This window comes from Marmota flaviventris, chromosome 5 (genome assembly GCF_047511675.1).
Source record: "Marmota flaviventris isolate mMarFla1 chromosome 5, mMarFla1.hap1, whole genome shotgun sequence".
Classification (NCBI taxonomy): domain Eukaryota; kingdom Metazoa; phylum Chordata; class Mammalia; order Rodentia; family Sciuridae; genus Marmota; species Marmota flaviventris.
The window spans coordinates 116,241,768-116,266,116 of NC_092502.1; the positions used below are offsets into that span (position 1 = coordinate 116,241,768).

The 24,349-nt window shown below is 34.0% G+C and overlaps 1 pseudogene; it reads left to right on the forward strand.

Moving 5' to 3' along the window:
• Positions 1-2,447: 2,447 nt before the first annotated feature.
• Positions 2,448-3,420, forward strand: LOC114095009 (mortality factor 4-like protein 1; annotated as a pseudogene).
• The last annotated feature ends 20,929 nt before the right edge of the window (positions 3,421-24,349 follow it).

Sequence of the window (24,349 nt, forward strand, 5' to 3'; positions counted from 1 at the left end):
TGGAGATTCCTCAAAAAAAACTAGGAATGGAGCAATTTGACCCAGATATCTCATTTCTCAGTGTATATCCAAAAGGATTTAAAATCTGTATACTACAGTGACAGAGCCACATCAATATTTATAGCAGTTGAATTCATAATAGCTAAGCTATGGAACCAACCTAGGTGCCCTTCAACCTATGAATAGGTAAAGAAAATGTGGTATATACACAAAATGCAGTATTACTCAGCTGTTAGGGAAAATGACTTTAAGACATTCACCAGTAAATGGATCAATCTGGCTAAGTGAAATGAACCAGTCCCCAAAACAGCAAATGTTGAGTGTTTTTGCTAATATGTGGAAACTAGCCCAAAATAAGATGAAAAGGGGAAGAATAGAAATTCAGTAGATTTGACAAAGGGGAATGAAGGGAAGGGAGGGGGACAGGAAATGGAAAGAATGGAATGAATCTGACCTAATTCTTCTATGTACATATATAAAAATGCACCATAGTGAGTCACACTGTAGTGTACATCCATAAGAAAGGAGTTCTGTTAAGATATATTTCATGCTTGCATAATCATATTCTAATCAAAATGGATTCTACTGTCATGTATAACTAAAAAAAAATTAAAAATGTCCTAGGGCTGGGGTTGTGGCTCAGTGGTAGAGTACTTGCCTTCCATGTGTGAGGCACTGGGTTTGATCTTCAGCACCACATAAAATTAAATAAAATAAAGGTATTGTGTCTATTCTACAACCAAAAAAAAATTTAAATGTTCTAATAGAGAAAAAATATAATCTGAAATGAGATTGTTCAATAAATATATTAAATAATATAAGAATTATATTAAATAATTCTAAGGGTAGTTTGTCAATATTAATCACAAGCTTAAACTTTGATATATGATTTACTTCAAATTTCAACTTCTAACATATTTTATAATTTAATAATCAACAATTATTAGTAATGGTCACAAAGTCCTGATTATAAGGGTGCCAAGTAAATTGATATTTGTGGTGGCAAAAATTTGGAAACAATCCAAATGTTCAAAAATAAAAAAGTGAGAAAATAAAATCACTTTCATATATGTGAGTACTATAGGAGTATTAAAAGTCATATAACAGCATTTACTATAAGTGTTTACATATCTAAGAAAGATTGGTACCTTGATTTGCTGTGTGGATATCATATTCTAGAATCTGGGAAGGAGGAGTTACTTCAAACTTTGAGAAAAAGCAAAAATAAGAACAAAAGCAAATGAAAAAAGTCAGGGTCATCCTGTCTGGTTCTAGACTTAACATCAAAGAAATACCAAGGATTTCTTGCTAGTTACTGACTCTCCAATAATTTGGCAAAGCTAATATCTATTATATATGAAAAAATAAACTTTTAGATAGGATAATTATATTATAAAATTTTTATCTTTTCCATTATGAAGAAATAACTGCAGTCTTATGAAATTTTACTTAGTGTATATTTGCTTTATAAAAATTCTTGTTATTTATTTCTTAAGAAAGTCTGGACTCTTAAAAAATCATTATTTTAAACTTCATTTCTTTTTAAAAGCTTGTGTCTCTGTCTTTTTAAAATATATTTTTAAAAATCTATTGTAAAACTAGTAGAGCATTAAACTATCTTATTGAATGTACAGGACTGAAAAGATTATTTATTAGTTCCCCAATAAATATTTATTATTATGCTTTAATAAATTATTACAAATTTAGTAGAGTAAAACAGGACAAGTTCATCTAAGTTTGGAGGTCAGAAATACAAAAATCCAGGTGTCAGCAAAAACCTGTTCTTTGTTGGGACCATGGGGGACAATGTCTTTCCTTATTGGCAGCCTCTAGAGAAAGCTGGTACTCCTGGGCTCCTGGCCACCTAGTACCCTCTGTCTCTTATTTCTTCCTGTTAAACTGATCTTCCTGACTCTCTCTTATAAGGACTCCTGTGATTACATTGTGTGATTATATCTAACCCAAATAATCCAGGTTACCCTCCTTTTCTTAGTGCATTTGTAATTAAGTTAAGGTTCCTATTTTTCTATGGAAGATAGCATCACAGATTCCATGGATTACAATATGGACAACACTCATCCTCTGGTCCACAAGAATTCATGCTCTTCTCACATACAAATACATTCACCACATTCCAAAATCCCCTGAAACCTCAATCCATTCTAGCACCAAATATCATTCCAGTGTTAGCAATGAGCACATTCTTTAAAAGAATAGAAAGCTACCAAATAAATAACCTAACATCACATCTCAAAGCCCTGGAAAAAGAACTAATCAGGCTGTGCAGGCCGCTGTGCTGTGAGGTCTGCCATCACTGGCAAATTGGGCCCAGGATATGGATCTGACTATGCCTAATGGCGGGTCTGATGGGAAGTTGGTTGGGGTAGAGAGTAGGGGGTGGTAGTCATGGGTGGTAGGAAAAGGAGGAGGAGTTGAATCACTTACAAATGGCACCCAAGCAGGACTCTAACCCGAAATTTCCAGTAGGGTGAGCAAGTGCTATACTTTCATGGGCCTTTTCTTATTTCACTTGTTTGTCCTTTATGGCAACCATAACACACTTTGCTTCATACTTTATACATTACAGTGGTTGGAATAAAAATTGGGATGAAAGGGTTGCAGAGAGCAGAGTACTCAAGTATGTGGACTTTTAAACAATCAGGAGCAGTATGCAGAGGGGAAGATGAGACGGGCTGCTGCAGGAAAGAAGGCATCTGGTCTGCAACAGAAACATGTTGAAGTGGAAACAAGAAAAAACAAACAAAAAAACACCTGGAAACTGAGATGGTGGCAGTACCAGTGAGACACCTCAGCCACCTGGGAAGAAAAGGGCCCCTGTAGATCCTCCTTTTGAAAATGAAGAAACATTTATGAACTGAGTTGAAGGTAAAGATTCCCGAAGAGGTACAGCCATGACTTGTTGATGACTGAAACTTAATTACCAGACAAAAACAGCTCTTTTATCTTCCTGTGAAGAAGAAAGCGGATTCTATTTTAGAGGATTATGCAAATTACAAGAAATCTCAAGGAAACATAGATAATAAGGAGTATGCCATTAATGAAGCTGTAGCAGGAATAAAAGAATAGTTCAATGTAATGTTGGGCACTCAACTGCTCTACAAATTTGAGAGGCTACAGTGTGCTGAAATCCTTGTAGATCATCCTGATGTACCCATGTCCCAGGAGTATGCACTACATCTATTTATTATTTGTAGGAATTTGAGCAATTCTACAAATAATAAATTTTTTATTATTTATTATTAATAAGTAATAAATCCAAATAAATTTGAGAAGAGCCTTGCTTTATTACTGAATTATCGTCATGATTTCCTCAAGTACCTGGCAAAGAATTCTGCAACATTGTTTAGTGCCAGCAATTATGAAGTGACCCCTCCTGAATAACCTCAGAAAGCAGTATGAGGAGGCTCTCTTCACTGACCTGTGTTTAGATCTCTGTAAAAACATTTTTGTTCTTAGTTCTTCTCTTTTACAAATGATGTACTTTGAAGATGTTTATATATAACAGAATTGATGTCTGCTTTCTATTTGAATTTAAACAGAGAAAATAAACGGGGTTACTACTCCTTTTTCCTTTTTTTTTTAAGTTTCATTTTGAAGTTGCTACTTATGTCAATGATGAACAACAGAAAGACACGCTGTAGAATGTTTGCCAAGTTGACAAAGCTGCTTTTGAATGCTAGTGGTTCTTTTCCTTTGATGCTACACACTTTTATAATATGTGTTAATGCTATATGACAAATTGCTCTGTTTCCAAGAGCCAAAGGTTCAATTCAGTGTATATAACTGAACACACACATCCATTTGTGCTCCTTTTTTTTTTCAATGGTGCTTATCCTAAAGAGCCCATCTTTCGCAAGTCATCCATGTTGTTCCTTAGGCATTACATCTTTGCTCAAATTGTTGAAGAATGGTGGCTTGTTTTATGGTTTTTGTATTTGTGTCGTATGCACATTTTGACATGAGAGACACAATGCATTGTGTAGCTACAGTTTTCTGGAAAAGTCAATCTTTTAGGAATTGTATTTCAAATCTTATAATTTTTTTTCTTTAAACTTCAAAAAAGAAAAAGAAGAAATCAACACTAATAACAGTAGAAGACAATAAATAATTAAAATCAGAACCAAAGTCAATGACATTGAAACAAAAAATTTTAAAAATAGATGAAACAGAAGGTTGATTTTTTGAAAAATTAAATAAAATAGATAAACACTTAGCCAAGCTAACAAAACAAGAAGAAAAACTCAAATCACTAAAATTTGTGATGAAAAAGAAAATATCACCATAGATACTATAAAATACAGAGGATAATCAGAAACTAATTTAAAAATCTGTAGTCCAATAAAATAGAGAATCATGATGACATTGACAAATAATTTTCTTAGAGATATGACCTATCCAAATTGAACTAGGAAAACATAGAAAATTTAAACAATCCAATTTCAAGCAATGGAATTGAAGATGCCATACAAAGCCTACCAACAATGTAAAGCCCAGGACCAGACTGATTCTCAGCTGAGTTCTACCAAACATTCAAAAAATAACTTACACCAACACTCCTCAAATTATTCCATGAAATAGAAAAGGAGGGAACCCTTCAAAACTCATTCTATGAAGCTAGTATCACCCTGATACAAGACCAGACAAAGACACTTCAAGGAAAAAAACTTCAGACCAAAATCCCTCATAAACATAGATGCAAAAATTTTTAATAAAATCCTGGTATATGGCATATAAAAACATATTTAAAAGATAGTGCATCCTGATCAAGTGGAGTTCATTCCAGGGATGCACATAAACATACAGTTCAACATACAGAAATCAATAAATATAATTGATCATATCAACAGACTTAAAGACAAGAACCTCATGATTATCTCAATAGATGCAAAAAAAAAGTATTTCACAAAATTCAGCATCTATTCATGTTCAAAACACTAGAAAAACTAGGGACAGGAAGAACATATCTCAACATCCTAAAAGCTATATATGTTAAGCCTAAGGCCAATATCATTCTAAGTGGAGGAAAAATGGAAACAGTTCCTCTAAACACTGGAACAAGACAGGGATGCCTTCTTTCACCACTTATATTTAACATAGTCCTTGAAACCTTAGCCAGAATAATTAGACAAAAGAAAGAAATTAAAGGGATATGAATAGGAAAAGAAGAGCTCAAACTATCCCTATTTGCTGATGACATCATTCTACATTTAGAAGACCCAAAATACTCCACCAAAAATCTTCTTGAACTTATAAACAAATTCAGCAAAGAAGTAGGATATAAAATCAACACCCACAAATAAACTGTGTTTCTATACACCAATGATGAATTAGCTCAAAGAGAAATCAGGAAAACTATTCCATTCACAATAGCCTCTAAATAAAATAAAATACTTGGGAATCATTCTAACAAAAGAGGTGAAAGACCTCTACAAAGAAAACTACAGAAAATTAAAGAAATTGAAGAAGACCTTAGAAAATGGAAAGACCTCCCATGTTCTTGGATAGGCAGATTAATATTGTCAAAATAGCCCTACTACCAAAAGTGCTATACAGATTTTATGTAATTCCCATTAAAATTCCAAAGACATTCTTCATATAGAAAAAGCAGTCATGAAATTCATTTAAAAAAATAAGAGGCCCAGAATAGCCAAAACAATCCTTAGTAAGAAAAATAATTCAGGATGTATCACACTACCAGACCTTAAATTTTACTACAGAGCTACAGTAACAAAAATGGCATGGTATTGGCACAAAAACAGAATTGAAGATCAATGGAACTGAATAGAAGACAGCAGAGACATACCCACCTAAATAAGGTTATCTCATAGTAGACAAAGTTGCCATAAACATACATTGGAGAAAAGATATCCTCTTCAACAAATGGTTCTAGTGAAAACTGAAAATAAATATGTAGTAGATTGAATCTGAACCCCTATCTCTCATCCTGCACAAAAGTCAACTCAAAGTGGTTCAAGGATCTAGGCATCAGACCAGAGACCCTGTGCCTACTAGAAGAAAAAGTAGGCCCAACTCTCCATCATATCAGCTCTGGAGCAGACTTCCTCAATAAAACACCTAAAGCACAAGAAGTAAAATGAAGAATCAATAAACAGGATGGCATCAAACTAAAAAGCTTCTTCACAGCAATGGAAGCAGTCAAGAATGTGAACAGAGAGCCTATAGAATGGGAGAAAATCTTTACCACCTGTACCTCAGATACAGCATTAATCTCCAGGATATACAAGGAACTCAAAACACTTAACACCAAAAACAAATAAATAAATAAACCAATCAATAAAAGGGCATAGGAACTGAACAGGGACTTCACAGAAGAAATACTAATGGTCAAAAAGTATATGAAAGAATGTTCAACATCTCTAGCCATTGGAGAAATGCTAATTAAAACTACACTGAGATTTAATCTCACTCCAGTCACAATGGCTATTATCAAGAGTATGAGTAATAAATGTTGGTAGAGGATGTGGGAAAATAGGTTCATTCACACATTGCTGGTGGGAATGTAAATTTGTGCAACACTCTGGAAAGCAGTAGAGAAATTCTTTAGGAGGCTTGGAATGGAACCACCATTTGGTGCAGTTATCCCATTCTTTGGCTTATATCCAAAGGACTTAAAATCAGCATACTACAGTGATGCAGCCACATGTTTATAGCAGCTCAGTTTACAATAGGTAAATTATGGAAACAACCTAAGTGCCTTTAAACTGATAAATGGATAAAGAAACTGTGGTATTTATACATAATGGAATATTATTCACCTAATGAGAAGAATGAAATTATGACCTTTGCCAGTAATTAGACGGAACTGGAGAATATCATGGTAAGTGAAATAAGCCAGTCCCCTAAAACCAAAGGTCAAATGTTATCTTTGATATGTGGATGGTAACCCATTACAAGGGAGGGAAGGGAAGGGAAGTATAGAAGTTCATTGGATTAGACAAAGAGAAATGAAGGTAAGGGAGGGGAATGGGAATAAGAAAGACAAGATGAATCAGACATAACTTTTCTTGCTAACATATGTATACATGACCAATGTAACTCCACATCATGCTCAACCACAAGAATGGGATCAAAATTGTAATGAGTTGCACCCCATGTGTGTATAATATATCAAAATACACCCTACTGATATAATACATATATAATCAACCCCAAATCTTAAAAAGTAGTAAAAATTCACAAAATTTGATAATCTAAATATTCTAAGTTAAATATGGGTTAGTCTCTGAATATGGAAATAATCAATTCTGGAGCCAAATCCCTCTCTATCTGTAGGCCTGTAAAACTAGCAAATAAGCTATCTGTTTCTAGAATATAGAGGTGGCACAAGAATGGGACAGCCTTCCTATTCAGAGTATGAAAATTGAAAGACAAAAGTCTATTTAAAAATAAGGGCTGGAGCTGTATCTCAGTGGTGGAGCCCTTGCCTAGCCTGGGTGAAGCACTGGGTTTGATTCTCAGCACCACATATTGAAATCTGTTTGGGTAAGTAATGCAAAGTCTGATAGTAATTATTTGTGATCCTTGTATCCATCCTCTGAGTTAAGGACTATAGACTGAAGGTTTTACCCTTGGAACTATTTTTCAAGAAGTTAAACTAGCACATATTTGAGGTTGAGTAGTTGGACCAACCTGTTTACTCCCTACAGAATAATGGGACTCTGACAGCCTCTTTAATTTTATTCTCTTTTTCAATCCAAACTGGCAGCATTTCTGCTAGTAAAAAACTCTCCAGAATTCAGTGGGTCTCCAAATGTCCTGAGGTACACTTCTTTAGCCAAGAATCACCCCCACAGGATGTTTCCTGGAATCCTTTCTCATGCTATTTTCTGCTTATATGGAGGGGATCCATCAATCATTTGTCTAACCCTTCAAAAAGCCCTCTGGGCAACTAAATACTGTGATGTTTTGTGACTTCTTGACATTCTTCTAATTTTTTTCCCACTGCCCAATTTCAACCAAATTCATTCTCACATGTTTAGATATTTGTTACTGCAGCATTCCACAAACTCAGTACTAAAGTCTGTATTATCTTTCTACCGCTATAATACATTCTACAGAATTTGTGTCTTAAAATAAGATAAATTCATTATTATACTGACAAGAGGTCGAAAGTACTAAAATCAAGATATCAACAGGACTATGTTCTTTCTGAAGTCTCAAGCAAAAGTTTTCCTTGCCTTTTCCAGCTTCTCCAGGATGCCTGTATTTCTTTAACTGTGATTCCTTTATCTTATTGCCCTGACCTCAATTGTCATTATACTTCCTTTTCCAATTCTGATCCTTCTGCCTGCTTCTTGGAAGGGTTCTTTAGACTACATTGGATCCACCCAGATGATCAAGTATAATCTCCCCATGTTAAGATCCTTAACTTTATAACATAAGGTCACATATATGCAGGTCCAGCGTTTGGGGCATGGATATCTTTGAGGGTTGATTATTCTGTCTACCAGAGTTAAAACAGGAAAAATAAGAATTTTTTTTCCTATTTGTTTTTCAAAAATAAACATCAGTCACAACTTCCACCCCTTAAAGACATCTCAAGTAGATCCCACTTTTTTCTATTCACATTAAAGTATCAGACCAATTTCACTTTTGTTAGTTTGGATTTGTAAATGTCCAATTCATTATCTAGCTGAGAACTTAAACTCTTACATTCAACTTGAAGCTTCTGCATTCTGCCAATGAACTTTTGCCCTCCAGCTTGAAAAATCAAGTGAGTGGGGAAGAGTTGGTCTGCCATTTACTCTGCTTGTTCCAGGCCTGCTTCCCTGCATTATTTGGCTTTGTAGATCAGTGTCTTTCCTTGGTAGCCAGTATAATCCGTAGGTTTCTAAAATTGATACAAGTCTCCCACCAGATTTTCCAATATGGCAGTGGCTCTCTTGTAAAGAACATTTGCAAAGACTTTGAGGATCATATTGGGGACCTTAATTTAACCATTTACTGTCTAAAATAATGTCCTATCTACTAGACTTCTAATCTCATCCCTCAGCACTTCAGATGAACAGCAACCTAGTAGACTACTCCCTTAAATTGAACCCATTTAAAATTTTTGACCCAGTTAATTTTATCTTATTTATTGGATTCATGAAGAACTCTGTACCCTTGTCCTTCCAAGTGGTATGTATTCAATTTCTTTCAATTTATTTAAGCTGTTTCATCAAACTACAGTTTCAGATTGTTCCAACAAGTCTTTCCTCTTCTTACTTTTCTGAGCAAGGAATAGATATTAGATTTTATGTTGCTGAACACACTCTAACTCAAATAACTACCATTGAATGCATTAGTTTCTTACAAGGATTCTTTAGTAACAATATAATGTGGGCCTACAAACTTCTACTACTCAGGAGTACTTAGCAATAATTGCATGTTCTATTTATTCTTACAGGCACTCTAATTCCTAGAAACAGTTATCTTGGAGGCAACTCAAAACAGAAAGCACCATTTTCATAGATTTCTCTAAGCCAATAGTATATAGCATATTTCTTAGATGTTTTGTCCTTTTTTGTGTACATTTTCCTCTAACTGCCTTTACTCTGCAAATTTTATTAACGTCTTCTGGAAAATGTATTTATTCCTTTTAGGAGAATGGATGTTGATGTTAAGATCCACTAACATGGATATGACACAGTAGAAAAGTAAAGAATTTGAGTCATAATCTGACCACTCCTGTTGTAGTTTAGAAATGAGGTGTCTCCTGAAAGCTTGTGTGTGAGACAATGCAAGAACATTCAGAGGTAAAATAATTCTGAGTGTTGTACCTTATGAGTGGATTAATCCACTCATAAGGATTAACTTGGTAACTTCAGGCAGGTAGAGTATGGCTGGATGAGGTAGATCACTGGGGGTGTGCCTTTGTCCCTGGTGATCTGAGCTCCCTCTCTGCTTTCTGATTGCCTTTACCTCTGCCGCACCCTCTGCCATGACTTCTGCTTTACATTGGACCCAGAGTGATGGAGTCAGCTATCAATAGATTGAGACTTTGAAACTGTGAACCCCAAATAAACAATATTCCTGAAAGAAGTGTGTTTCTGAAAATGTATCGTATGTGTTTTCCTAAGTACAAGCCCTACATTATTAACAACAATGAATTCATTGTAAATCTTTTTCTGCACAGAGGGAGAATAAATTAGCTCAGCAAAACTCTGAATTTGACAGCTTTTTTGGAGTGCAAGTTAATTTTTAAAGGAAAAAAAAAGCTTATTTGACAAAAGTCAGAATATTGCCTTTCAAGCCCTCATGAGTCAATGTGCCTGAGGTATCAATAGAACTGGGTGCATGCAACTTAGAAACCACATAGAAAACACTGACACATTTACTGTGTGTTTGCAAAAATTAGTCATTCTCCAAAGGCATGAAGGATGCTTCCCAATCCAGACTCTTTTCTGCTGATATTTCCTAGGTAGAAGCTGGCCATATGGTAGAACAATTTGGAGAATATTTAGATCTACATGATCGCTCAAGTATTTAAAGAGTGGCAACAATAGATTAAGCTCTGGAGATACAGAGAAAAATAGACCCAGGTCCTATTTTCATGGGTTGCAGTGCAGGCAGGAAATAGTATCAAAGTAAACACCCATGCTAAAAAAAAAAAAAAAAAAAAAAAAAAAAAAAAAATACTGCCAAATGATGATAATGCTATGGAATTAACAAAGGTCTTGAACGTGGATATCAGAATCAGGATAGTCAGGAAAAACTTCCAAAAGCAGAACAATTAAGCAGACATAAGCAAGATGGAAAGGGCTGGAGATGGAAGAAACATTGCTGCATCATTTGTGTGATTCTAAGAGGAAAAATGACCTCAAAATATCACACACTCACTAGTTACAGGGGCTTAAAATGCTTCCATTACTGTTTTTTTAATTTATGTTGAGGCATTTATAACATCAAGTTTTTCTTTTACTGTGTAACTAAAGAGTTTCAAAAAGTAATACCATAGAATTAAGATGGTGCTTTGGAAAGAACACAGGACTTGGAGCCAAGTTTACAGTTTCTTTTCAAATGTACCAATATGTTGACTTTGCCAGTTAATAAGCATACTTCATGACAAATCACGTTGTCTTCAAGTCAACATCCTCAATTGTAAAGCAAGGTAATTACATAATCAAATGAAGTAGTGTCTATACAAATATTTTTATAAATTATGAAGTTGTTACTATTGTCTTTAAAGAATAGATGGGAGAAGATCTGACCACCCTAAAATATTGTCATTTGTCAATGCCAATACCAATATCTAATATAGCCCAATTATAGCTAATGCAAATAGAAGGGATATTAATGAACTAAAGAAAGACTTGATTTATAGGTTCTAATTGATACCTTCTCCATAGGAAAGCAGTCACTAGTCATTTCTTCTTTTAAAAATCTGTCTAACCAGGGTGCTAATATCTGGTAGCATTCTATCTATTCTATTTGTTAGAAAGTCTGTCTTCATCACTGAAACATGAAAGAAAAACGGTTGATAAATTGAGAATCAGAGGTGACATTAGTACAAAATACCTTTGTTCCTTATGCCCATCTACCATGATAGTCTCTACAGTATGAAAGTAGGTTCTCTGATTTAAGAATATGTCACTACTTTCTATTGCTATTGTGGTACCATAGAAAGGCTGGTAAATTTGGGAAATGTGTATAGACCAGCAAGTATGCTAATGTCAGTCCTCAGCCAAATTGTGGGAGGTTTATGTAGAGAGTTAACTCTTATACCTCCAGCTTACAGAATTCTTACACCTTCTCTGTTGAAAAACCTATTGTGAGGAAGGATTCAAAGCTCTTTCATACTATGTTGTGAATGTATGATGAATAAAATTTGGTTGAATGTCTAGATATGGGGCTCTTCTCCTGGATTCAAGATGACTCACCAGCTTCATTGGTCTTCTGAACTTTCTTTCCTCAAATATGAAATGAAAGGATTAATTATCTCTCTGATTTCTAGATTCAGTTACATGTAAGAAATACCTGGAGAAATTTTGTACATACAGATGCCAAAACCTCAACTATAGAAACTATGATTCAATAGAATTGAGGTGGACCTGCTTTTTAAAAGGAAAATTTATATTGACTATCTACTATGCACCCAGCATTACACATGTCTGTGTTCTAAACTTTTTGGTCTCAGTACCCATTTACATATTTAAGAACTATAAAGGGCCACGAGAAGCTTTTTCTTTATGTAGATTGTGTAGCAATTAAGATTTATTATATTTAAAATCATTTATTATCCCATTTCAAATAGCAAACCTACTACATTACCCATATTTTCTTAAAAATCAATGCTATTTTCCAAAATAATTTTTACTAGTGATAAAGGTGGCATTGTTTTACATTTTTTTAAGGCTCAAGGTCTGACTAAGCTGAATTCAGCTGGATTCTCCCATCTGCCTCTGCATTTAATCTGTTAAAATATCACAAATAAGTAGCTGAAAATCTTACTGTGCATTTGAGGTAGTAAGAATAGTTTTGATCTTATAGAACTCCTAAAAAGTCTCAGGGACCAGCAGTGGCCTTTGAATCACTCTTCAAGAGGCACTTTAAAAAATGCTAAATATCAATTATACTGAAAGCAGAGGCATTATAATCACATACAGAGTTCTTAAATCACAATTTAAAAAAATGAAGAAAAAGAAATAATTTAAATGGACATATTTCCAAAGAATATATACAAATGACTAATAAGCACGTGAAAAGATGTTCAATATCATAAGTCATTTAGGAAAGTGTAATTCAAAACCCATTATGAGATACTACTTCATGGACACCAATAAGACTGAAATCAATAAGACAGATTATAACTAGTGTTCATGAGCACGTAAAGGAATCAGTACATTTATATATTGCTGGTGAGTTTGTAAAATAGTAAAGCTATTTTGGAAAATGACTTACTGTGTTTAATATTTTGAGGAACTAGTAATGTAACTCAATATCCCACTCCTTGGTATATAATCAATAAAATTAACATATATCCACAGAAAACCCTGTATACACATCGCTAGGGCAACATGATTCATAATTTCTAAAAAGCAGAAAACATCCAAATGTCTATCAGATAACGAATGAATAAAATATATGTGTGATGTCCAGGGAAATATTCATTCATAAACATGATTACATACAGCATGTACTGATATGTGCTAGAACATGAAGAAAACTCAAAAACATTATTCTAAGTGAAGGAATCTAAGCACAAAAAGCCATATAATATATGATTTCCTTGATATGAAATGTCCAGAATTGGGTAAATTTATAGAGGCAGAGAATAGATTAGTGGATCTTGAACTGGGAGAAGAAAGAATGGGGAACAACTACTATTGTATACGGTAATTTTTTTCTGGTTGATGAACATGTTCTAGGATTAATTGCAATGGTTGCACAACCTGTGAATATACAAAAACTTCTTAATTTATAGTACATGAATTCTACTTTAAGAATTTTTGTGTTTAAAAAAAAAAAAAAAAAAAAAAAACCAAAACCAAAAAACCTCTTCTCCCATCTTCCCAAGATTCTAATGTATTCCCCAAGAGGTTTGCTGCACACTGTGTGTTCTGACTAGCCTTGGGACTTCCTTTACCATTGAACATCACTGCTTCAATGAGCAGATGATAACAGTAAAATGCAAGTGGTTTTCATCCCCCCAGTATGTTTGAGTTAAGTGGGGAAAATTTGCAAGCTTTTACAACCATATTGTATAAAAACTACAAAGGATAGAAATAGTTACTCCTATGCCCATTCTACAAATCAGCAACTTAAACCATTGAGGTTTAGTGACCACCTCAAAACCATCTCACCCAAAGCAATTTATCTGATGAATAGCAGAAGAGACATTCAAATGCAAAATGATAACATCACATCTCTGTCCAGCTACCTTGCAGGATATAACTAGAAGCAAACATTTCCATGTGAGTTTACTGGATTCCAGGCTCATAAGCATTTCCCATTTTAATTAAAAAGCAAAGAATAATAGCAGATTGTAAACCTTGATTTTGATTAAAATTGTAAAGTGATAACTCTATAAAATATGAGCTGAATTAAAATAAAAAACAGATATATTCTTAACTATTACCTCAGTCCCTCTTAAGTTAAATACACTAAGCAGACTAGTATTTGAGCTAACTGATGTTGCCTAAACTAATCCCTACCTATCTCTTTTTCTTGACACTGATGTCTTTAGTGCCGAATCTTCCTTAGTTTCATTTTGTTTTCTGCCTTGAACTGCACTGATATAACTAATTGGCAGGAGACACCTCATGACTGTTACCAATTAACAAAAGGAATTAATTTTGCTTTTCATTGTTTACAGGCAGGATGCAGAGTCTTGTCCTCACATTCCCTGGGCTCCAGGGTAATCATCATTCTAAGGAAAATTTTGCTTTCTTCCAGGGACAGAAACAATGTTTCCTGCTTTGTTTTATTTATTTTTATTGGCTCTGTTTAGTTATACGAGACAATAAAAGATACTATGGCATAATTATAAAAGCATGGAATATAAATTATTCTAATTCAGTCCCCAGTATTTTCCCTTCTCCTCCCTTCCTCCTATCCCCTGTTCCCTTTCCTCTATTTTATTGATCATTCTGCTATTCACTTATAGTTTTAATTAGTGTCTTGCAGATGTACATGATGGTGAGATTCACTGTGACATATTTATATGTGTAAATAGAAGAGTTAGGTGAGATTCATTCCACTGATTTCCCTATCCCATCTCTACTCCCTTCCTTTCATTTTCCTTTGTTTTCTCCTCTGATCTTACTTCTATTCTCTTTTTAATCCCCACCACTTATTTTGAGTTAGCTTCTGCATATCAAAGAAAACATTCAACCTTTGATTTGGGGTGATTGGTTTATTTCACTTAGCATTATAGTCTGCAATTTCATCCATTTACCAGCAAATGCCTTGAAGTCATTCTTCTTTACAGCTGATTAATACTCCACTGTGTGTATATACCATGTTTACTTTATCCATTCATTTGTTGAAGGGCTCCTAGATTGGTTCTATAGCTTAGCTATTGTGTATTGAGCTGCTATAAATATTGATTTGGCTGTGTCACTGTAGTATACTGATTTTAAATCCTTTGGCTATATACCGAGGAAACTAGCCAGAGTAATAAGGCAAGAAAAGAAAAGTAAAAGAATATGAATAGGACTGAAATTATTTCTGTTTGCTAGATTTCTAAATGCAGACATATTTTTAAAACCTACCAGAAGACTTATAGAGCTCATAAATGAATCTAGTCAAGGGCTGGGGATGTGGCTCAAGCGGTAGCGCGCTCGCCTAGCATGCGTGCGGCCCGGGTTCGATCCTCAGCACCACATACAAACAAAGATGTTGTGTCTGCCGAAAACTAAACAATAAATATTTAAAAAAAATATTAAAAAAAAAAATGAATCTAGTCAAGTAGCAGGACACAAAATCAATACTCATAAATTAATTGTGTTCCTGTACTCCAATGATAAATCTGTTGAAAAAGGAATTAAGAGAACTATCTTATTCACAATAGACTCAAATGTACTTGGGAATGAATCTAACAAAAGAGGTGAAGGACCTCTACAATGAAAATTGTAAAACACTAAAGAAAGAAATTGAAAGGCTGAATTAATATTGTAAAAATGGTCATACTACCAAAAATGCTGTACAGATTCAATGCAATCTCCATAAAAATGCCAATGAAGTTCTTCACAGAAATAGAAAAAGCAGTCATGAAATTTATTTGGCTATTCTGGGTCTCTTATTTTTCCAAAGCAATCATTGGCAAGAAAAGTAAAGCAGGAGACATCACAAAAACTGTACCTCAAATTATACTACAGAGTAATAGTAACCAAAAAATGCCTGGTAATGGCATCAAAACAGGCATGAAGATAAATGAAATAAAGTAGATACAAACCCATATACAGTTTTCATATACTAGTCAAAGATAACAAATATCTATGTTGGATAACGTCTTTAACAAATGGTGCTAGGAAAACTGGAACTCCACATAAATACAGTTATTTATCTCATACTAGACAAAGGCACCATAAACATACATTGGAGAAAAGATAGCCTCTTCAACAAATGGTGCTGGGAAATCTAGAAATCCATATGTAGCAGATGAAAGTTAACTCCTATTTCTCACCCTACACAAAACTCAACTCAAAGTGGATCAAAGACCTAGAAATTATACCAAAAACCCTGCACTATGAGAAGAAAATGTAGGCCCAACACACCAACATATTGGCTCAGGAACTGACTTTTTCTGCTTTGTTTTTAAAGGCTTCTGATCTGACAGCAGCTTCATGGCCCCAGTCTACGTTAACACACAATTTAGGGCCTAGTAGCTCTTTTCTCACCTAAGCAAGATAATATTGTTATTAATGGGGATAGGCTTAGACTTCAGATACCTGTGTTAAGCCTCAAATCTCTTTCCCTCCAACTTTGTGATTTTGAGAAGGTTACTCACCCATGTTTAGGTTAATGATTGAATTTTAAAGTAAAATGTAAGATATTATTTATACAATTTACCTCATCAGTTATTATAAAGACCTACTCCAGTGAAACTACTTCAAATAGACCTGATGTTCACTAAGAGTCCATGGGATGCCTGTAACAAGTGATTTCCTGCATTTGGTTGGCTAAAAAAAGAATATGTGAAGAAGATGAAATTGAAGAACAAGGTCACTTGTTTTAAGTATTCCTTCACGATTTGTTACCTTGGACAATTTTATTGTAGCATAATGACATAGAACAGGGCACATAAAGTATAAAATGACATGAATTGAACATACATACACATCTGTAAATCTATCACTACAGTTAAGGAAATAAACATATCCAAAAAGGCATTGAGATACCACTATTCCTCCCTGCCACCTCCCAGCCTGGGTCTCCCACAACCACCCATATGCTATGGTCACATAGATTAGTTTGTGTTTTCTAGAATTTTATGGAATTCAGTTATTCTTTTTATCTGTTCTCTTTCATTCACATTTCTATGTGTGAACATATGCTTTTATTTCTCTTGATTAAATATATGACAAAAAATGGGATGGGATGTGATACAACAGGTGTGTATTTAACTTTTTTAAAAGTGGCAATTTTCCAAAGTTGTGTGATATTGCATTCCCTTGGGGAGTGTTTGAGAGTCAGTTGGGTCCCACTCTCACTAGCCCTTGGTACTGTCAGGATTTTCATTCTAGCCATTGTAAAGAAAACAGAAATTTATTTTATTATTTATTTTACTGCATTTTAACAATCCTTGATAAGATGTAGTGTAAGTACTTTGACAGACACATGTTTTGCAAACATTTTCTGAAGTGTGTGCCTCGCCTATTCATTAAAAAATTATTTTGAATACAAATGTTTATAATTTTGACAAAGTAGAAAATGTGTTTCTATACAGTTCATGGTCTTGTCCAATTTAAGAAATATGTTTCCAAATGCCTGGTCAACAAGAATCTCTCCTAGTTTCAGCTGGATGTTTTACCGTTTTGCCTCTTTACATATATGAACCTTTTAGATAACATTTGCATAAAGAGTGTGAGTAAACTTTTGTTTTGATTTGTTTTTGTATTTGTTTTTGCATCATTATTAAAAATATTATCTTTTCTCCATTAAATTTCTTTAGAAATTTTGCAGAAAATAAATTGACCTTATGTATGTGGGTCTGCATTTAAAGTACCTATTCTGTTACATTAATGTATATATCTAGCTTTATGCCAATATAATGGTATATTCATTATTGTAACTTTATGTAAGTCTTTAAATCAGGTTAAGTCCAACTTTGCTTTAATTCAAAGTATTTTGAATATTATAGATATTTTTCATCTCCATGTTAATATCAGAATTATTATATAAAGTCTTTCAATTCATAGGCACACTATATCACTATTTCTTCTTTAATTTTACTTAGAAATTAGTCTCCAGAATGTATATCTTGAAAGCTTTAATAAAATTTAACTGTGATTATTTTATAATTGATTCAACTAAATTCATATTTGTTTATTTTTCTGATTTCTTCTTGTTAATAAACATAAATACAATTGATTTTCATATATTGACCTTTCATCATATAATAATCCTAAATTTGTTTCTTGGTTTTATAGCTATTTTATGAATTACCTAAGATTTTCTACATGGAGTATTTAGGTCATCAATGTATTTTTTATATCTCCAATGCAATTATGTATATATTGCATTTCTTTCTCTTTTCCTCTCTCCCCATATCCTCCCCACCCCTCTTTCTCTCATTACTTTTGTCTTATTGCACTGGGTATTTCCTCTAGCACAATATAGTGAAGTAAAAGTGATTGCAGCAGTTATTCTTTATCATCCTGATAATAAGTAAAGGCAGAAAAGCATTCTGTCTTTTACTATTAAGACTGATATTGATTCTAAAAAATAAATTGCCGCTTTTAAACCTTTATCAGGTTAAGTTCACTCTGTCCCTAATGCCTTGAAGGTTTCCATCATATGTTAGATTTCTTATTAAATGCTTTTTTAGAATCTAGTAAGATGATCATATGTTTGTTTTTTTTTCTTTAAAAACTTGTGAATATGGTGAAATACACGAATTTTAAATGTAATATCAAATTTAATCTTTTGGGGATGAGTCTCACTTGGTTAGGAAATACTATTCTTTTTATACATTGCTAGATTGAACTGAATAAAATTTTGTTAAGAATTGTTGCCTCTTAGCTCATGAGCAGTTATAGTTCTGTACTTTTTCTTACTTGTAGTTATTTTTTTAAATGAGAACAATATTGATTTTGTAAAATTAGTTTGGAAGTATTCCCTTCTCTCCTATTTTCTGGAAAGATTTGTCAGGGGATAAATGTTTTTCCCTTCTTTAAATATTACATTGAATCCACTAGTGGAGACTTCTGAGCCTGGCGTTTCCTTTGTAAAAATATTTTCTAATGTGTATTCTATTTATTTAATAGATATAATGTTGTTTAGAATCAATAATTATAAGGAATTTGTCCGTTTTGTTTAAGCTGTCAGAGTTTATAGGCAAGATTTTTTTTACAAAATATTCTCATTGTCAATTTAATCCACTAAGTCTGCAGTGATCCTTTTTGATTTCTGATATTGATATTTTTTTCCTCATCAGTCTGCCTACAGGTTAATCATATTTATAGATTTTTTTCCCAAAGTACTAGCTTTTGGTTTCATTGATTTTTTTTTTCCTCTATTTTTTTTCTGTCTTCTGTTGCTCCGTTTTCTGCTCTTTGAGTGTAATTTGCTGCTCTTTCATTGATTACTTCAACATGTTTTAGATTCAATCTCTGCTTCTCCTTGGTTATTACATTAGAAGCTTAAGCCATTTCTTCAAAACCATTCCTTTAGATTATACCATAAATTTTGACATATTGTTTTTTTTTTCCTTTCAGTCCAAAATACTTATTTCCCTTTTGATTTCTTTTTAATGCATCAGTTACTAAGACATCTTTTCCTTAATTTTAAAATATTTCAGAATTTTGCATACATAACTTTTTAATTATTTGAATTTGAATTTATCTCCATTGTGATCAGAGAGTATGCTTTGCCATATCTGAATCCTTTCATTTATGCAGACTAATGGCAGAGGATGGTCTCTCTTGCAGAATGTTCTATGTGCACTTAGGAATGCGTATTGTGCTGTTATTTTGTTGAATATTCTAGGTCATTGTGGTTGATAGTGTTTGCAAGTCTATTGTATCACTGATTTTCTTTCTACTTGTACTATTCATTATTCATAGAAGCGTATTAAAATCTGTGTGTGTAATCATGGATTTGTTTATTTCTGATTGTAGTTCTATTAGATTTTGCTTTATGTATTTTGAAATGCTGTGTAAAGTAGCATAAACATTTAGAAAAGTTATGTCCTGATTAATGGGCACCTTTATCATTATAAAATACCTTTTTATCCCTAATAATATTATTTGCTATTGTAAGGGTAAAAGAAATTGAAGTTAAAGCGTAAAAGTTAAAGGGTAAAAGAGCGGGTGTTGTAAAAGTTTCTAAGCTGCAAGGTCTGAGTTAGCTGTTAAGACAATGCTTAGAACCGCCCAGTAAACATTTCCCCTGATTGGTTGTTTAATAACTGAAGGGGTCTGTGTGGTTGCACGCAGGCATTGCAGGGCCTGGACCAATCAGTTTAAATGTAACCCCCTCCTTAGGAATGACCTATCACTCCAGCCTGACCTGTTCCCGCCAATGAATGAACCAATCATGTTTAGGAGTTATTGTTCAATTTTCCCGCGCCTCATGATGATTTGTTCTGATGTATACAAAGCCCTCCGCCCTCCCCAAAAAATGTACTTAAGCAATCCTCAGCCCCTACTTGGGGCTCTGGGCTGCTTTCCCTTCTTGAGTGGGCACGGAGCCCCAGCATGCTGGTTCAATAAATCCCCCCTTCTGCCAATTGCATGAGTGGTCACTTGGTGGTCTCTTTCTCCGACGTTTCGCGGGACCCTTACACTATGAGATGTACTTTGCTAGAAAAAAAATCTTAATCTTACTCTCCTATATATCACTCTGTACCTTCATGTATTATTGTCCTAATTCACATAAAACAAAAATATTATTACAGTAGACTTTTAATTTCCACTTCTCACTATTTGAGCTATTTCAACCATCCATATGTAGTATAAACTTCAATTGTTGTTATTTTTAATCTTAGAAATTTAATTACGTTTTAAAGAAATTTAAAAATAAGAAAATTATATTTTGTTTTTGTTTGCACATTGACTATTTCTGTTAATACTCATTCCCTGATTATTTCTGTTAATCTCCATCTTCCCAGAAGGTTTCCATTAATAACATTTTTTGCGGTGCTACTAATGAGACTTTTTAGCTTTTATATATCCAAAAATTCTTTTATTTTTCTCATTCTTCTTAAAGGATATTTTTGATAAGTTTTTTATTTCAATGCTGCAGTCTGTCTGGGCACAAAATAACCGAGCCACCACAAAGCCTTGTAGATTCAAACAGCAACTCTTTATTCCCGAACTCTCACCAACACTCTACATGCACGTTCTGGGGAAAAATACACTCCCTCCACTGGGCTCTGCATACCAATTCTCTCAGAACTTCGGGAGAACTCAATGGGAACTCAAGGAGCGGGCGCCTGAGGCAGCAGGATACCCCTATTCCCAGCAGGATCCACCCTAAACCTGGAGCCACCCTAATCCAGCAGGATCCACCCTAAACCTGGAGCCACTCTAATCCCTGAGCAGGGTCACCTTTCAACCAAAAATGCCATGCGTCCTACTTGGCTATGGCTCTCAGCATCCAATACTTTCAAGGATTTTCCATACTGATATTGATATTGATTTGCATTATTTTCTTCATTTTCCTACATAAAATGTATCTTTTTCTTGTGTTTTCAAGATTTTTTTCTTCATCACTGGTTTTAAGCAGTTTGATCAGGATGTACCTTCTTGCCATTTTTTTTATCATGTTTCGTATGGTTGAAGTTTGTGAGCCCCTTTGAACTTGTGGTTTCCTCTATCAATTGAAAAAAATTTGATCATTTTTAAAAATTTTTATTTACTCCTTTGTACTTTGGGGGATGCCATAATTAGAATGCCTTTTAGATTGTTTGGCAGTGACACTCTTGTTTTTATCCAATTTTCTCTCTTTGGCTCATTTAGGGTCTTTCCATAGATATGTTTCAAGTTTGCCAATATATTCTTCCACATCTAATCTCTGAGCCATCTCACTCAATGACTTTTTCATCTGAACATTGTATTTTGCATTTTTCAAGTTCAATACTTGTCCATGCTTCTCCCTCACATGTTCTTGTTTTTCTATATCTTTTTGTGTATGAGGAGTTCATAGAAATTTTTGTGTTTTCTTTTTTTACTAATCCTATAACATTTGCCATTTCACTAATGACTTTCTTCTTTGGGTCTTATTGTGCTTCTTTGAATATTTGATAAATTATTTACTGGACACCAGACACTATGTTTCTAACTTTTTTTTAGGTCCTACATATTTTATATCAGTGAAATAAATTTATATTTTATTCTGGAACACAATAAAATTATTTGAAAATAGTTTGATCATTTCAAATCCTTGCTTTCTTTGCTTTGTTGGGTGGAAACAGGGTAGCCAATAGTCCTGAGCTAATTTTTCCTTGTCAAAAAGAAATGTCCTATTAAGTACTCTTTTTGATGTCCTGTATATTACAGGATTTATTTTCACTTCAATTTATAGAGATACAAAATATTCCTTTCTCTGACTGAGCTATAGACACTGTTTTATTTGTTTCTTTCTGATGATTTTTTTTAAGCCTCAGGTAATTTCCTTGTCTGAATGTGCCCGTCAGTACTCAGCTGAAGACTTTAGAGGAACCATTTGCAGACTTCTAGACTCTCTCTGTGCATCTCTTTCTCCTTCACTTATCTGCTCTGAAAACTAGTGGTTTGGACTTCTTGAAGTGTTCAACTCTGTCCCTAAAATTTTGCCATACTATATTTGAGATTTTGCTTCCTATGCTATGACCTGGAGACTTTACAAGCAGAAAGTAAAGCAAACCTGGAGCTCAGTAGGTATCACTGTCCTGCCCTAATTATTCTCTAATGCCTGACACATATTATTTTTATCTATTTCTCTGATTATTTGTTTAAGGAACGATGGCAAAATTGTGCTCTGTTACTCTAACATGACTGGAAATAGAAATTCCAGTCAGCTATAACTTAAAATACTTAATCACCATGCTGGCATATTTTAAATTTTAAAAAATAATTAAACCTTGGAAGAATTTACATTAGACTTTTATAATTTTTGCCAATTTTAAACATCACATATAAGTCACCCTTTAATCCACGCATTCCACAAATTGTTCAGAATATGGACTATGTCCTTGATAATGTTCTAGAATTTGGATAATACAGAAGTTAACAGACACATCAGCTCTCTGACCTCATGGAACTTACATGTACTTTTAAGCTATAGATAGCCATTCTATATGCAAACACATAAATATGATAATATAAAGATAAATGCGACAAAGAGAAGACCTGGTGAGGTCAGAGGTGGCACTGGCAGGGGAAGATGCTCCTCAAGCTAGGATGATGAGCAGAAGCCTTGGTGATGAGGTGATATTTAGCAGAACAGGAGTGTACCCTAAGAATTGAAAGATGAGGGTGAGCTTTGTGGATATCTCAAGAGAGAGTATCCAAGATAAAAGAACAACAAGTCAAAAAGCCTGAAGACAAAAATGAGATTGATGCTTTTGTAAAACAGAAAAAAAAAACAGATACTGGAACTAAGTGTACAATTTTCAGAATAAAAGAAAAAAGGTACTAGAGAGGCAGGTTTCAGATTGCATAAAAATTTGTAGGCTGTGATTTATGCTTTCAAAAGATCAACATGGCAAATAGAATACAGAATGGATCCTAAGGGGGAAAATGGAAACGAAAGCACTACTAGTTAGGAAGCTGATATAGTAATGCAGTTAAGAAATCATGGTGGCTCAGCCTTGATGATAAGTAGATATATTTTGGAAGTACAGCCAATGAAACTCACGGATGAATTTGATTGGAGAGTACATGAGGAGAAGGATGGCTTGAGGTAGAGATGAATCAAGATTGCCAGGTCTTTGACTTGAATGACTGGGTACATGGTAAAACATGTTACTCAACTGGGGGTTGTAAGAGAAGCAGGTTTAGGAGGAAGGTAACAAATGTTCTGGGTTTTTTTCTTTTTTTTTTTTGGTGGTTTAAGTTTGAATGAGTTAAATTTCCAAGTGGAAATGTCAAGTAGGTTGTTGTATATGTTTGGACCTCAGGGAAAAAGTCAAGAATTGGAAATAAAACACTATTCTTTTGGCATTATATAATTTCATTTGCTTTTACCTACTGGCATTATTTTATTTGAGAAATATTTGGCCTGTTTCTATCAGGACCCCAATTACTCACCTTTTAAAGGTCTAATGGTACCATCAATCTTCCAGCCTCAGTTGCATGCAGGCAGAGATGGAGTGCCCTCTGGTGGATGAGCAACAAGGCTTAGGCGACTGGGGAAAAGACACTAAAAGAGGGTGTTAGAGACTTTCCAAACAGGCAGGAGGAACAGCAAAAGGAACACAAATAAATGACTGAGCCAGTTGTTAAGGAGAAACATGGAACAGTTGAGGCCAGTACAAACGTGAGAACGTACATTGTGTAACAGAAATGCTGTTCATTGTGTAATAGAAATTACATCTAGACAAATGCCATGGATAGAATGGAGGCCTCATAGTTTTAAGCAAAATCAGAAACCTGTATTATTATGTAAATGTTCTGGTCTGTAACTTTTAGCTACTATTCAGATTCAGAAAATTCTACATTGCTGCAGTCTGGCTACAGCA